We start from the raw sequence: 17,456 nt of genomic DNA, 5'->3' as shown, positions 1-17,456 counted from the left end.
CAGGAGCCTAGACAGCGAGAGTGAGGAGCAGCAACACGAAGTCCAATCCTGTACCCACCACACATGCTTCCAACAAAGGTTGTTTGTGATTGAAGAGAACTAATTTGCAGGGTTATGGGGAAAAAGCTGGGGTGTGGGACTAAATTGGACCGCTCTTTCAAAGAGCCGGCACAGGCACAGCGGGCCGAATGCCCCCTTCTGTGCTGTAAGATTCTACGAGTCTATCAGAAGCAGGAACCTGAGCTCATTGCCACCTCCGTAAGTCATTAAAGCCAACTGTAGCACCCATACGATCAACCGATCTAAGATCAGCACAGACTTTCTGGAAATAAAATTCAACAGCTTACCGAATTTAAAAGTTGGTGGGAAGTTTAGATACAGGTGGAAATTGGAATAAATCTCGTTTCTCTCTTAAAATGATTACTTTATTTTCCGATACTTATATTAGCGTCATGGACCATAAAATAAAGCCAGGAATCAACTGACTTTACAATCATTTAACACTTGCTAAGAAGAAGGTGGTTATAGTTTGTCGAAAATAAATGCATATTAACAAGCAATTGTTGTATCTACGTTTTAATGCGTTCAATCAAGCATGTAGATACGTCAAATTAAATCAGAGTCAGGCAGACAGGCTTATAACTGCGATGTTCACTTTATTGCTTAAAATGGCCGACTACCCTTTTCCTGGGTAATTCCCATAATGCAATGCACATTACATTACCGTATTGACTGGTGTCAAACTCGCAATCAATACACGACATCCCCCTTTTCCTTGGAAACAAACTTGCAGTTTACAAACAGTTGCTTACAATAACACTGCATAACTTATTTGGTTTATAAACTTTTTACAAACTTGTGTCTTACCACACAACTAAATCATTCCCAGGTTTAAACATTTAACATCACCCATGCAGTTCTCGCACAGTTTATGTTGTGACATAATCAAACAGTCTTTGGGGTTTTCTTTTAACCCTTTGAGGTCTGGCTGTATTGGGTATGTCTGACATGTTGGTGTCAGTGGGTATTGCCTGTGTCACAGTGGTATGCGTGTCAGGGTCTACTATACTGTCCTCAGACCCTTGTGCTTCCTCCTGCTCATGGAGTGTCTCCTTTGGTCCATTGGTTCTGTATTTCTTCACAAACGTAGTGTTTCTCGAGTAGCGTGCTCCGTCTGGAGATTCTACTACTACTTGACTCCCTGTTTTACTCAAAACTTTGTGGGGTGTGGCATTAAAAGGAGTGGTGAACTTGTCCACTTTGTCCTGCCGTACCAGCACCGTGTCGCCAACTTCCACCTCTGAGTATTGTGTTCTCCGCTGTTCATCTGCGTAGTTTGGACTTGCCTTTTTGTTCTGCGTCCCGGTCACGTACTTCCATGTCTGCACGTGACTCTGTGATGTCTCGCAGCTTTCCTCTCATTTTCTGTTGAAAGAGCAGCTCTGCCGGGCTCTTTCCTGTCGTGGCATGGTCAATGCTCCTGTACACAGTCACATATTTTCTAAGTTCACGTTTCCAATCTAGTCCTTCTGACTGAGCAATTCTGATTCATCAGCGATGCATTCTGGCGCTCGACTTCTCCGTTAGCCAGAGCCCATTTTGCTGTCGTTTTCAGGTGTTTGATCCCGTTCTTTTCACAGTATTCTTTGAATAATTCAGATCTGAATTGGGGACCATTATCAGATTTGCAGGTGATTGGCAAACCATGACGGCTGAAGATTGACTCTAAACTATCAATCACCTTCTCTGTTGTTGTGGAGGTCATGATGTCGTATTCATAGTAGCGACTATAATAATCAACTACCACAAGAATGGAGTGGTTGGATGGCAAGGGTCCCAGTAAGTCTATAGCTACATCCTGCCAGGGGCCCTCCGGTAATGGTGTTGGTCTCAACAGTTCAGGTGGGTTGGGTCTGGCTACTATCTGACAGCCGTGGCACGCTTTAGTATTTTTCAGCTGCCTTGTCCATGCCAGGCCACCAAACCTTGGTTCCGAGATGTTGCTTTGTTCCAACTATTCCCAAGTGTCCTTCATGTGCTAACACCAGGGCTCGTGCGTGTAACACTGTGGGTAGCACAATGCGTGTTCCCGAAGAACTAGGTACCCCACTACGCACAGCTCGCTGCATAAGCTTTACAGTTCTCAAAATGTCCGTTTGTGATCGCCTTCCGTACCTCAATCAGCTCTGGGTCGGTAGCAGAGGCTTCCTCCACCTCTCTAGTAGTGAGTGCTTTTGGTGTCGCACTCACAGCTACAAATCTCATGTATTCACATTGTGAGGCCAATTGTAACATGCGGGTGAGCGTTAGACCTTGCCCTTCCTCTAGCAATTTCCTCCGCACATAGGCTGACGTGCACCTACTCAGGATAGTGTCTCTTATGATTATCCGCATCCCCCCCAAAAGCACAGTCTTTCGCAGCCTGCCGCAAGTGAGTAGCAAATTGTTGCACAGTCTCACCTGTCTTCTGGGACAACTTATGAAAAGTCTGTCTAGCAAATACTGCGTTGACCTGGGGCACGAAGTAGTGATTCAAAGCACTAACCACCGCCGTGTAGTCTGCTGGCTCTCCTGTGTCCGGTAGAGTCGAAAAGATATCCTGGACATCTGGTCCTGCCAGGTGTAGAAGTAGAGCTCTTCTCCTCTGCTTTGTGGCACCTGTAGAGGTATCGTTAATAATGAGTCCTTTGCTGTCGGCATAAAGCTCAAAAGACGTTAACCACCTCGTCCATCTTGGACCCAATGTGGCTGGCTCGGCAAAGCATGCAAAATTTTGAATGCTGGTCTTCTCCATCCTAGCTAACTAAAACTTGGGCAACTACCTATCTAAAATTATTCCGTTCGTTATCCTCGTCGCCAATGTTGTATCTACGCTTTAATGCGTTCAATCAAGCATGTAGATACGTCGAATTAAATCAGAGTCAGGCAGACAGGCTTATAACTGCGATGTTCACTTTATTGCGTAAAATGGCCAACTGCCCTTTTCCTGGGTAATTCCCATAATGCAATGCACATAACATTACCTATCGACTGGTGTCAAACTCGCAATCAACACACGACAGCAATGAATCCGTGTATTCCCGACTGTTCTGGGAAATTCCACGCTGCAGGAAGTGGAAATTATTGCAACGAAAGCTGGGGATGCAGAAGACGTCACTCAGCCTGAATCCGAGTTAGTCAAGTTTCGCTGTGACTTGAGCCAAAGTTTCAGGAAGTTCGCCCCCAGACGTCACTGCTCCAGTTGTCGGAAAGTCCCGTCACGTAATCAATCCCAGCTCTTCAATTCCAACCGTCAACTCGATGACAGGAGGCATAAACAAAGACAAAAATACTATTTTTTTATTTTTAAAAAAACCCACAGATTATCTCCACGATTCGGCGCACTCGTAACAGGTTGCGCGAAAGCACTACATTATTAAAAATAATAAATCAGCAACAGTGCTGGTTGATTGTTGCTTTGGGTTCGGTTTCGCGTCTGTGCCCCCTCCCCCACTCCGACTGATGACATCACGGTTGCCAGGGGCCCAGGAGGGGAAAAAAGCCCCGGCGGAGACCACGTGGTACGGGCACGGAGTGCTGCTATTGGTCGCTGCCGAGTGGCGCGCGAGCCACACCGTCCTGGGGCCGCGCAGCGCTTCCACTGCGCTGTTGTCAGGAGAGAGGCGAGCCGGCTGATGGGCGGCCGTCCTTCATCGCGTCTTGTAAATAGGAATTGGCCCGTTGTCCTAGATACATTAATAAAGGCACCTAAAAAGCCGGCGATTTTGTTTTTTTGGGGTGCCGGAGCGAGGAGGGTTTGCGAGTGAGCGAACAGTCGCTTCAGTCCGCGGCCGCCATTTTCCGTCTCCGCACTTTGAAACTTTGTTTTGTCTTTCACCGACGGAGAAAGTCTACGAGTTGTGACTGCGGAGGCCGGCCGGAGATCCCTTCCCACCCACCGAGTTATTTCGGACGGAGAGGGGGGCTTTGCGTTGCATGGTGACCGCCTCCACCGCTGGCCGTCGCACCTCCAATGCTCGTCTTGGCACTGTAGCCAGAAGTCGAAAGTGGAGGAGGCGGCGATGCACCCGTTACCTCTGCCCCGTCCGCCGACCGGCCCCCTCCCCGTGAGCGGCGCCAAGACCGTCGCCGGGAACCGCCAGCAGCTGCTACTTTTTCATCACCACCACATTCACCAGGCCAAGACGGCGGTGAGCCGGGGCTGGAAGATCCGCACCTCTTCGACCGCCGCGCTGCTACAGAGACACACGCACCCGCCGCACACTCGGGCGCAGCAGCCGGGCTCCCGCAGCGGGGCTGGAGGCACGACGACGACGGAGAAAGCACCATCGGCGGCGGCAGCCACCACTTCAACCACACCCGGAGAGGAGCGCAGGAAAGAAGCGAAGGTAAGAGGCCCCTTTGAACTAACCCCCCCCCCGGTTGAACGGTGTCGCCCCGGGATCTGCCCGGCCCCCGGGTGGCTGTCACTCTGTGGCGGGGCCGAGCGAGGGTTGAACGGTGTCGCCCCGGGATCTGCCCGGCCCCCGGGTGGCTGTCACTCTGTGGCGGGGCCCAGCGAGGGTTGAAGGGTGTCGCCCCGGGATCTGCCCGGGCCCCCGGGTGGCTGTCACTGGCGGGGCCGAGCGAGGGTTGAAAAGTGTCGCCCCGGGATCTGCCCGGCCCCCGGGTGGCTGTCACTCTGTGGCGGGGCCCAGCGAGGGTTGCCCGTTGGATGGTATTTTTGAATTTGGAATCCTCGCCGCCTGCGCCCCCCGGCTCGCGCCTCTTTGTGCAGACCCCCGGGCCTTTTGTTGCGCTGCTGCAGCCGGTCTGGGGGTTGGAACCTGGGCCCCGCGGAGAATCAATCGGCGGCAGAGACGGTGTGGCTGTTTGGAAGGGGTTGGGGCGCGCGGCAGACGCGCGCGCTCCTGTCTCTGTGTGTGTGCCGCCCCCCCCAAAAAAAACCCAACCAACCAATCACCGCGCTTTGTCTGCCGACCAATGGCTCCAGAGCCGCAGTTACCCCAGTGACACGGCTCGCGGAGCTTGTCTGAATAAGTGGGGCCGAGGGGAGGGGATGTTTGCAGGGATTTTTTGTTGTGTGCTAATTGGCTATCCAGTGACACCGCCCGCGTTATTCTGGGAGGGGGAGGAGTCATGTATAGGGCAATGGGAAGGGGAGAAGTCATGTGTAGGGTACTGGGAAGGGGAGAAGTCATGTGTAGGGTACTGGGAAGGGGAGAAGTCCTGTGTAGGGTACTGGGAAGGGGAGAAGTCCTGTGTCGGGCACTGGGAGGGGCAGGAGTCCTGTGTCGGGCACTGGGAGGGGCAGGAGTCCTGTGTCGGGCACTGGGAGGGGCAGGAGTCCTGTGTCGGGCACTGGGAGGGGCAGGAGTCCTGTGTCGGGCACTGGGAGGTGGTTAAGTCATGTGTATGGCAATGGGAGCTAATTTCTGCCAAAAGTGGGTCGAGTCTGAGTGCTCATCAGTCTTGCATGCCAGCTTCCGATGGAAGACTATTGGAGAGGAAAATCTCCTGGGGCATGCAGTAGTGTGAGTAGATTAGCTGCTTTCAATGCGGGCAAAGATCATGCATTGGTAATACTGTATTTGTAATATCTTGCTGAGGTTTTATCCAATTTGTAGTCAAGTTGAGGTTCAATGTGCCTTGTAGCCTATTTAATTTTAGTTTTTTTTCTTTGTTTGCGTCTTAGGTGATAAAATCGAACATGGGACGATCTGATAAAATAATTGCTCCACACACACAATTCATGTATGGTGTAAATAAAACAGAAGAGTACTGCCAGCCCTTTACCACCAAGAAAAGAAACAAGCGTAACCTACCATTGAAAAAAACCTCAATAAAAAGAAATGAAAATAACCATAGCCAGAGTGCTTCCTCTCTTGAACTCTGCAACATTCTCAAAAAAGAGGGAGAAAAGCCGATTATTTCTGGAAACCACTGCAAAAATCTAAAATTACGGAAAGTTGGTCTGAAGTCTGTACTGAGCCTTCAAGGAGATCAGAACTATGCTGGGCCAAAGTTTAGTGAGCCACCGTCTCCCAGTGTTCTACCTAAGCCACCCAGTCACTGGGTAGGAGCGCATGCTGCTTATCCTGATGAGAGTAAGGAAATAATGACTGTCCACTTAAAGACTTTACTAAAAGTTAATGCATAATTCAAGAACAGTTCAGGTTAGCTTAAGCATTGATGTAATTAAGAATGTTTCATTCAAGATTCAACTTGTTGCAGCAGATGGTCCTGCATTTTAGACTCTATTGTAAATTTCTCATTGTGCTTTTGGGATAACCATATACAAGTGGTGCTAGTAATGAAGTGGGATTGTGTATATTAATATAAACCATGTAATTATTTGTATATTTTCATATACTCAATTTCAAAGAAAGGAATTATAGTTTCATATGAGAATTTGTTGCCCTGTGCCAGTTGGTGGGCAGAGTTAAATGTTATATTTTATATATAAAAGGGGAAAACTGAAGTTAAACGCTGATGCATTCAAAGTTACATATCCTGCGAATGCAAGAAACAGTGACTGTAGAGTTATGTGCCCCCTTGTAAAGATGTTTGACAATCTGCAATGTATTTTTGACAGAAAAAAATCTATGGGCAAAAGACAGAATGATTCAAGCACTGCTTTTATCTGCACTACTGAAGGATACTTTCATCTTAATGGGTTTTAAATATATAATGTGAATAATTTTTAAGTCTGTCACCAAATTTAACTAAAGCTCTTGCTGGAGGGAAAGAGAGCAAAGTGTTCCACAGTTTGGCCTATTGATAAACAGAATAACTCACAATTAACGTGCATGTTTTGTGGGGCCTGTAAAATCTATATATTGATCTCTAGAATACCACTGAGAAACCTTTTTTTAAACTTTGAAAATTTCCCTCACCAGTTTGCCCACATCATTGCCTAAAAAGTGAATAGCAACACAAACAATAAGTTGTACATCTGATATTTGTCAACTCATCATCCAAAAGTAACAAAATCCGCCAGACTTTCTACTCCGCTTTGTAATGTATGGTTGTACTGTGGCGGTTCCTTTGTGGGTATTTTCTTGGATTTCTAGAAGAGAATGGTTCTTGGATAATTAACTTCAGACCTGACTAAATGACCCTGTAATGAACCAAGATGTGCAGAGGACCAATGAGCTTTTCCAACTTCTTTAAAAATTGCATTCTTCAACTAATTTTAAAAACCCATATTACCTACTTCTCAGATGAGTAATGACATTCCTATCTTTATTGAGAACATAAAGGGTGGCATTCCCTGTTTAATGTAGTTCTTTTATTTCTTTAGTATTGCACATCCAAACTGTTTACAGTAAACACAATTTCTGCCTGTCTACAGTACTTCCAAACACTTCTCCCTAAAATCTTTATCTTCATGGTCTGAGTCTATAATACAACGTCATTTAATCTTTTAAATGGTTAATTGATAATTACATTGGCAGGTACTGGTCGATCCAGCTGTGAATTGCCATCAATTGTGAAAGCTCTTAGCAGTATCTGCTGAACCGATCGAAAAATAATTGGTAACTATCTGAAGTACAATTGCTTCTGAAAAGTTCCTAAAATTCTCTCCCAACAGCCACTTTGCCCATTAAAATGTTGTCACATAACTAGAATGCTAGTTCTAATAGCTTGGGTAAAAACAAAATATGGAGATGTTAACACTTCTCATATCAGGGAAATAATTGATCCTGTGTCTTCATTTTGGATCTAATATATTGTGTGTGCTACACCAATACCATTTCACTAGCTTTTGAGTACTATCAATCTTTGAAAGAATGGGTCATGCACTGGAAAGTGGTTTATAAAACTGTTGACACAAGTCCAGTTCTGCAATAATACTGGGAATAGTGTAAACTCAGAAGCTGGAATAGAGATGGTCGTACATTTTCATTTCTCCCTATGCAAGTCATCAATCAAAAAAACCACAGCATTGCCTGGTTGTTAAATGAGGAATGATGCTTTAGTATGTTAGCATGTAAAAGTGGTATTTTCCAAAAGAAATGCTGGCATCCTTGAAGTAAAGATATTTTGCTGCAACCTTTGTTAACTGTTCCTCTTGTACCATTTCTACAAATTGGCAAATTTCAAAACTAAAAATAAAATGTAATTGGTCTCCCTGATAATTGTCTTGTTTATTTTCAACCAGTTCCATTTAGTGTTCAGGCGTAACAATTATATTTGCTACTTTATGATCCTGTTTCCAATAACACAGTGGTGAGGCTGGATCAGTCTGATTCTTTCTCTTTCCCCCTCCCCCACAATGGTCTCGTGCTGTTACGAGGAAGCACAGAATAGAGACGAGGTATGTTTTCCAATGTGTAAAATTGATAAGTAATTGCTCCAAAATTCTGATTATGGACCCTGTAGATGGGAGGGAAGAATAGTTAGTTTGTTTCCTTTATGTATCTTTGTCAAATGAAGTGTTACTTTGATGTGTCTCCTTGAAGCAAGTCACTTCTAGACCTCTGTCCCGATCAACAAGATGGCAAAAAGCAGTTCTTTGCCTTGTCCTCTTGTGAAGGTGGTTGATACCCACCTGTATATAACTTCTTTCACATTTCTGGACTTCCCAAAGTGCTTCAAAACCAATGAAGTATTTTTAAATGTCGGAAAACACAGCAGTCAATTTGCTCACAACTTTCTGTACAAAAATCCTGTCTCATTTGAGGAAACTCCTTTAAACAGATTCAAGTCTGTATACCCACATAGAAGTGGAAAGGGGCCTGGTGCTTCCTCACAACAAAAAGCTGTCATCAGGCTAAGTGGACAACTTCGATCCTGCAGTATTTGAGGTTTTTTTCACCTCTTCCTAATTTACTCTCCTCCAGAGTGCTGAATTATGGTTCCACGGTGCTTGCAACTTTGATAGTTTGCCCGAATCGGCATTCTTCCTGTGTGTCTAAACATTGGGGGTTAGTAGATTATGTGGGACATAAGAAATAGGACATCATGCAGCATTACATTGAATTTACAACACAGAAACAGGCCATTCAGTCCAAGTGGTCTATTCCGATGTTTATGCTCCACATGAGGCTCCTCTCACTTTATTTCATCTAATCCTATCAGCATATCCTTCTATTCCTTTCTCCCTCATGTACTTGTCTAGCTTCCCCTTAAATACATCTATGCTATTTGCCTCAACTACTCCATGTGGTTGCCAGTTCCACATTCTAACCACTCTGGGTCAAGAAATTTTTCCTGAATTCCTTATTGGATTGATTAATGATGATCTTATTTATGGCCCCTAGTTTTGGACTCTCCACAAGTGGAAACATCTTTTCTAAGTTTAAAATGACAAAGGGGTTTGATCGGGTAAAGACCCCTATTAAGTTAGCAGTTGGCCTTATCTTTTCCAGAGAAAAGAATCACAGCCTGTTCAATCTTTCCTGATAGTTACAACCTTCCAGTTCTGGTATCCTTGTAAATCTTTTTGCACCTCTCCAGTGCCTTTATATCCTTTTTGCAATATGGAGACCGGAACTGTGCACAGTACTTTAAGTGTGGTCTCACCAAGGTTCTATACAAGTTTAACATAACTTCTCTACTTTTCAATTCTATTCCTCTAGCAGCCTGATCCTATTCTCATTTAGGATCATAGAATGATACAGCACAGAAAGAGGCCATTCGCCCAATTGTGCCTGTGCTGGCTGTTTGGTCGAGCTATCCAATTAGCCCCACTCCCCTGTTCTTTCCCCATAGCCCTCTAATTTTTCCCCCTTCAAGTATTTATCCCATTGCCTTTTTAAAGTTACTATTAAATCTGCTTCCACCACCCTTTCAGGCAATGCATTCCAGATCACAACAAGTGGCTGTGTTTATTTAAAAAAAAAAAAAAAAAACTTTTTCTTCATGTTGCCTCTGGTTCTTTTGCTAATCACCTTTTAATGTGTGTCTTCTGGTTTACATTATTCACATATGTCTGATTATGCTTCTGTGAAGTACCTTGGGAGATTTTTCTACATTAAAGATGCTGCATATATAAATGCAAGTTATTATTGCTGTTGTATGTGTGCATTTTCAGCAGAGGTGATTTGATAGTGATCAGGGCCAGGGTCCCTGAGGTTAATTTTAGTCAGTTGGCAGCAACCTGACAATCCAGGGACTTGACTGTATCACTCGGTAGTTCAATGGATGATCATAGAAATTACAGCACAGAGAAAGTCAATTATGCCAGTGCTAATTCATTTACTGGAGTTGTCTAATCTAATTTCCCACACCTTCCCTGTATCCTTTTATATTTTTGTATCGTTATTAAATTTCCTTTTGAATGGTGGTCTCTTTCTCTCATGTTCTAATGGTAATCTTTAGTTAATGCCTCTTGTTACTACTAAGTAGAAACAATCTTTATCCTTTTATAATTTGTAAAACCTTGATTGGATCCTCCATAATCTTGTGTTCCACTGAATAAAGTACTCAAGCCCTTTTTCATAACTGATCTTCAGTATATTTCTAATGAATCTTCGCTGTACACCTATTGGTTCTAACGCCTTCCTGTAATGAGATGTGTAGACAATACTCCAACTGTGGAGTAACATCTTGAGCGAATTCAACATTATCTCCTTGCTTCTATTTTCAATGCCCCAACATAAACCCATAATCCCATTTTTATGGCATTTTCTACCTGCACTTCCACCTTTTTAAAAAAAAAAAAAAAAAAAAAAATCTATGTATACATCTGCACTCCTGATCCCTCAGTTCCAATATTTCATCTTCCTGTTGATGCATATTTCCTGATATGACCATTGAAGGTTATCACACTTGCACCCCCTTCCCCACTATTAGATGCCTCAATAAAGTGAAATGTATTCGGGCTGTTATAAGAACGTAAGAAATGGGAGCAGCAATAGGCCACTTGGCCCCTCGAGCCTGCTCCGCCATTCAATAAGATCATGGCTGATCTAGGGCTCAAAGCCACTTCCCATAACCCTTCACTCCTTTATCTTGCAAAAATGTGTCTATCTCCACTTTAAATGTATATAATGACCCAGCCTCCACAGCTCTGTGGGGCAGAATGTTCCACAAATTTATGACGCTCTGGAGAGGAAAAAGTACCTCCTCATCTCAGTTCTAAAAGAGCGACCCTTTATTCTGAGACTGTGCCCCTGATTTCTAGATTTCCCCATGAGAGGAAACATTCTGCATTTACCCTGTCAAGCCCCCTCGCTATCATATGTTTCGATAAGATCACCTCATTCTTCTAAATTCCAGTGAGTATAGGCCCAGCCTGCTCAACCTTTCCTCATAAGTCAAACCCCTCATCTCTGGAATTAACCTAGTAAATCGTCTCTGAACTGCCTCCAATGCAAGTATACCCTTAAATAAGGAGACCAAAACTACGCAGTACTCAAGGTGTGGTCTCACCAATACCTTATACAATTGTAGCAGGACTTCCCTGCTTTTATACTCCAACCCCCTTGCAATAAAGGCCAACATTCCATTTGCCTTTTTGATTACATGCTGTACCTGCATGCTAACTTTTTGTGTTTCATGCACAAGGATCCCCGGGTCCCTCTAAACTGTAGCATCTTGTAATCTCCATTTAAATAATAGTTTGCTTTTTTATTTTTCCTGCCAAAGTGGATAACCTCGCACTTTCCCACATTATACTCCATCTGCCAAATGTTTGCCCACTCACCTAGCCTGTCTATATCCCTTTGCAGATTCTTTGAACCCTCTGCACAACTTGCTTTCCCACCCATCTTTGTATCATCTGCAAACTTGGCTACATTACACTCGATCCCTTCATCCAAGTCATTAATGTAGATTGTAAATAGTTGGGGCCCCAGCACCGATCCTTGAGGCACCGTTTGCCAACCAGAAAATGACCCATTTATCCTGACTCTCTGCTTTCTGTTAGTTAGCCAATTCCCTATCCATGCTAATATATTACCCCCAACTCCATGAGCTCTTATGCAGTAACCTTTTATGTGGCACCTTATCGAATGCCTTCTGGAAATCCAAATACACCCTATCCACTGACCCTTGTCCACCAATGTTTTTATTTCCTTCTGAGATTTATCCTCATCAACTCCACCTTTCAGAGCAGTTCCCCTTTTTCACTTGATAAAGTTGTGCTCATCCAAAACTCTGCTGCCCGTATCTTAACTTGCTCCAAGTCTCATTCACCCATCACCCCTGTGCTTGCTGATCTACACAGCCATGGCTCAGTGGGTAGCACTCTCGCCTCTGGGTCAGAAGGTTGTGGTTTCAAGTCCCACTCCAGGGACTTCAGCACAAAAATCATGGCTGACACTCCAGTGCAGTGCTGAGGGCGTACTGCACTGTCGGAGGTGCCGTCTTTCGGCTGAGACATTAAACCGAGGCCTTGTCTGCTCTCTCAGGTGGGTGTAAAAGATCCCATGACACTATTTCGAAGAGCAGGGGAATTATCCCCGGTGTCCTGACCAATATTTATCCCTCAATCATTATCACTGCTGTTTGTGGGAGCATGCTGTGTGCAAATTGGCTGCTGCGTTTCCTACATTACAACAGTGACTCCACTTCAAAAGTATGTCATTGGTTGTAAAGCACTTTGAGACTTCCGGTGGTCATGAGAGGCACTATATAAATGCAGGTCTTTCTTTACACTGGCTCCCGGTCCGACAATTCCACAATTTTAAAATCCTCATCCTTGTTTTCAAATCCCTCCATGGCCTCGCCCCATCCTATCTCTGTAACCACCTCCAGCCCTACAAGCCATCGAGATTTCTGGGGTCCTCCAATTCTGGCCTCTTGCGCATCCCGGATTTTAATCGCTCCACCATTGGCGGCCATGCTTTCAGCTGCCTTGGCCCAAAGCTCTGGAATTCCCTCCCTAAAGCTCTGGAATTCCCTCCCTAAACCTCCGCCTCTCTACCTCTCTCTCCTCCTTTAAGATGCTCTTTAAAACCTACCTCTTTCACCAAGCTTTTGGTTATCTGTCCTGATATCTCCTTCTGTGGCTCAGTGGCAAAAATATTTTTATTCATATTCACTCTTGTTAAGCATCTTGGGAGATTTTGCTATGTTAGATGCACTATATAAATGTAAGTTGTTTGTTGTTGTTGCAATTGCTTAGTACTGCTGCCAGAACTCAGGAATATTCCTTGAATGTGAAGGTTTACTGCTTCTGTTACTAAATTTTAGTTAGTTGCTTAATATCATGAGATTTGATAAAGTGCCCTATAATAGATTGTTCAAAAAATTGGCACCCATGGGAATAAAGGGGCTGTGGCAGCGTGGATACAAAATTGACTGAGACAGATAGAAGAGAGTAAAGGTGAATGGTTGTTTTTCAGAAAGTATACAGTGGTGTCCCCCAGGGATCGCTATTGAGATAACAGCTCTTTGATACATATTGATGACCTGAACATGGGCATGGGGGCATAATTTCAAAGGTTGCAGATGACACAAAGCTTAGAAATGTAGTAAACAGTGAGGTGTGAGAGTTTTAATCTTACTTGCCCACTAGGTATTGATTAAATGAAGAGTTCTGCCACTGGACTCAATAGAGATCGTTTTATTAACCTACTTAAACATAAATGTTACTACCAGTTACAAGCAATACACTAAAAAATAAATGTAACAGTACCAGTATAAACAGTACAACCTCAATATCTGCCCAGGATGCAAATCTTTCCCCTGTCAATGGTACCAGCATCACAAATCGCCCCGATAAGTCTATGATGGGCTCAGCTTTCCTCTTTTTTTTACATGTCTTGCACATTTATCCATCCCATTTACAGTCCCATTCTATGCCAGAGACGTTTGTCCTAATTCTTATCTTATCTCTGACATTCTTTGTACTGGGTCTGGAGGTATGCTAATCTCTCCCATTAGGATGAGGGATGCTTATGATCCCAAGGCCGTCACAAAATGTTTCAGTTCCTGAGGAGACCATGAAGCAGATTACACGCTAAACCTCCCTTTTGCCCTTTAAGTTGCTGTGCTTTCCAGCTGTTGCGTTGGTACTTTTTAGTCATCAACACCCCCATGAGCCTTTGCTGTCCAAGTTGACCTATTTTCCCAAAGCATGCTGGATAAAGGTACTGGATTCGTTTCTTACAGGAGGATATTAGCAGACTTAAGGAGGACATAGACTGGTGAAATGGGCAGACACATGACAGATGAAATTGAATGTAGAGAAGTGTGAAGTGATGCATTTTGGAAGGAAGAATGAATAGAGGCAATATAAACTAAGTGGTGAAATATTACAGGGGGTGCAGGAACAGAGACACCCGGGGGTTCATATACACAAATCTTTGAAGATGGCAAGTTAAATCGATAAGGATCTTAAAAATACATATGGGATCCTCAGCTGGAGTATTGTATCCAATTCTGAGCACTGCACTTTAGAAAAGATGTCAAGGCTTTGGAAAGGGTGCAGAGGAGATATACTAGAATGATACCAGGGATGAGGGACTTCAGTTATATGGAGAGACTAGAGAAACATAGAAGATAGGAGTAGGCCATTTGGCCCCTCAAGCCTGCTTCATCATTTAATGAGATCATGGCTGATCATCCAAATTCAGTACCCTGTCCCTGCTTTCTCCCCATATCCTTTGATCCCTTTAGCCTTAAGAAATATATCTAACTCCTTCTTGAATATATTTAATGAATTGGCCTCAACTGCCTTCTGTGGTAGAGAATTCCACAGGTTCACCACTCTGGGTGAAGAAATTCCTCCTCATCTCTGTCCTAAATGGCTTACCCCTTATCGTTAGACTGTGACCCCTGGTTCTGGACTCCCCCGCCATCGGGAACATCCTTCCTGCATCCAGTCTGTCTAGTCCTGTGAGAATTTTATAAGTTTCAATGAGATCCCCTCTCATTCTTCTAAACTCCAGCGAATATAAGCCCAATTGACCCAATCTCTCCTCATACGTCATTCCTGCCATCCCAGGTATCAGTCTGGTGAATCTTCGCTGCACTCCCTCCATGGCAAGAACATCCTTCCTCAGACAAGGCGACCAAAACTGCACACAATACTCAAGGTGTGGTCTCACCAAGGCCCTGTACAACTGCAGCAAGACATCCTTGCTCCTGTACTCGAATCCTCTCGCTATGAAGGCCAACATACCATTTGCCTTCTTTACCGCCTGCTGCACCTGCATGCTTACCTTCAGCTACTGGTGCACAAAGACGCCCAGGTCTCGTTGCACTTCCCCTTCTCCCAATCTATTGCCGTTCAGATAATAATCTGCCTTCCTGTTTTTGCCACCCAAGTGGATAACTTCGCATTTATCCACATTATAATGCATCTGCCGAATCACCCAACCTGTCCAAATCATATTGGAGTTTCTCGGCATCCTCCTCACAGCACACACGCCCACCCAGCTTTGTGTCGTCTGCAAACTTGGAAATATTACATCTAGTTCCCTCGTCTAGATCATATATGTATATTGTGAATAGCTGAGGTCCTAGCACCGATCCCTGCGGTACCTCACTAGTCACTACCTGCCACTCGGAAAAAGACCCGTTTATTCCAACTCTTTGCTTCCTGTCTGCCAACCAGTTCTCTATCCAAGTCAGTACCTTACCCCCAATCCCATGTGCTTCAACTTTACACGCTAATCTCTTATGCGGGACTTTATCGAAAGCCTTCTGAATGTCCAAATACACCACATCCACTGGTTCTCTTATCTATTATACCAGTTACATCCTCAAAAAATTCCAATAGATTAGTCAAGCATGATTCACCTTTTGTAAATCCATGTTGACTTTGTCCGATCCTGTCACTGTTTTCCAAGTGCTCTGCTATTACATCTTTTATAATGGACTCTAGCATTTTCCCCACTACCGATGTCAGGCTTACCGGTCTATAATTCCCCGTTTTCTCTCTACCACCTTTTTTGAATAGTGGGGTTACATTAGCTACCCTCCAATCCATGGGAACTGTTCCAGAGTCTATAGAATTTTGGAAGATGACCAGCAATGTATCTACTATTTCTAGGGCCACTTCCTTCAGTACCCTAGGATGTAGATTATCAGGCGGCCCTGGGGATTTATCGGCCTTCAATCCCGTCAATTTCCCCAACACCATTTCCCTACAAATACTGATTTCATTCAGTTCCTCCCTCTCATTAGACCCTATGTTCCCCGACATGTCTGGGAGGTTATTTGTGTCCTCCTTTGTGAAGACAGAACCAAAGTATGTATTTATTTGGTCTGCCATTTCTTTGTTCCCCATTATAAATTCCCCTGATTCTGACTGCAAGGGACCTACGCTTGACTTCACCAAACTTTTTCTTTTCACATATCTATAGAAGCTTTTACAGTTAGTTTTTATGTTCCCTGCAAGCTTACTCTCATACTCTATTTTCCCCCTCTTAATTAATCCCTTTGTCCTCCTTTGCTGAATCCTAAACTGCTCCCAATCCTCAGGTTTGCTGCTTTTTCTGGCCAATTTATATGTCTTCTCCTTGGATCTTATGCTATCCCTAATTTCCCTTGTTAGCCACGGTTGAGTCACCTTCTTTGTTTTATTTTTATGCCAAACAGGGATGAACAAATTCTGTAGTTCATCCATGCGATCTTTAAATGTTTGCCATTGCCTAGCCACCATCAACCCTTTAAGTAATGTTCCCCAGTCCATCCTAGCCAACTCGTGCCTCATACCATCGTAGTTTCCTTTATTTAAATTCAGGATTTAAATAGGAAGCTAGGATTGTTCTCTTTAAAACAGAGAAGGTTAAGGGAGATTTAATAGAGGTGTTCAAAATTATGAGAGGTTTTGATAGACAGTGAGAGAAACTGTTTCCACTGGCAGGAGGATCGGTAACAAGAGGACACAGATTTAAGGTCATTGGCAAAAAATCCAGGGTGGGGGAAATGAGGACAATTTTTTAATGCAGCGAATTATGATCTGGAATGCACTGCCTGAACGGGTGATGGAAGCAGATTCAATAGTAACTTTCAAATAGGAATTGACTATATACTTAAAGGAAAAATTTGCAGGGCCCTGGGGGAAGCTGGAATAGGCAAGATGAGCTGAATGGCTTCCTGTGCTATATGATTCTATAAGATAAAATGGATTTTGTAAGAGGCATTGTCACAAAATGAAATTTTTGTCAATCGGTTCTCTGATGTTTCACAATTTTAAATGGTTTTCAATCAGTTTATTAAGCCGGTATGTTTACTTGGAGGATAAAGCCTGGATTGCTCTCCACTTACTGCTTATCCCTGTCACTTGCAACGACCCAAATGTCCAAAGTTGTTTGTTGAAGACGTAGGGAGCATATGCCCATTTTTCGGTGCGTGTATTTAAATTAGGTATTAATAACCTAGAGAAATCATGCATCGCATCTGCCATAATTTTTTATTCACCAGTGGATCTCCCTTCGAGCTGCTCTTGGTAACTCGCAGTATACAGTCCATCTGGCTTATCTTCTTTATGTAATTTCTCTAGGTCTGTCTCTCTTCTTTCCATCACTTGCTTTGGAGTTCTTGCCTTTCATGGT

At 44.0% G+C, this 17,456-nt stretch overlaps 1 pseudogene across 1 annotated transcript; it reads left to right on the top strand.

Annotated features, from left to right (window-relative positions):
* The first annotated feature begins 3,546 nt into the window (after positions 1-3,546).
* LOC147112879 (uncharacterized) lies at positions 3,547-10,291 on the top strand (annotated as a pseudogene). Its single transcript, XR_015079588.1, has 2 exons — positions 3,547-4,388; positions 5,696-10,291. The product of XR_015079588.1 is annotated as an uncharacterized LOC147112879 (transcript).
* The last annotated feature ends 7,165 nt before the right edge of the window (positions 10,292-17,456 follow it).

This window comes from Somniosus microcephalus, chromosome 9 (assembly GCF_052327205.1).
Source record: "Somniosus microcephalus isolate GS21.2 chromosome 9, FLI_Smic_1.0, whole genome shotgun sequence".
Taxonomy (NCBI): Eukaryota; Metazoa; Chordata; class Chondrichthyes; order Squaliformes; family Somniosidae; genus Somniosus; species Somniosus microcephalus.
The sequence above is the reverse complement of the archived record's forward strand: the minus strand, read 5'-3'. Positions and strand labels throughout refer to the sequence as shown.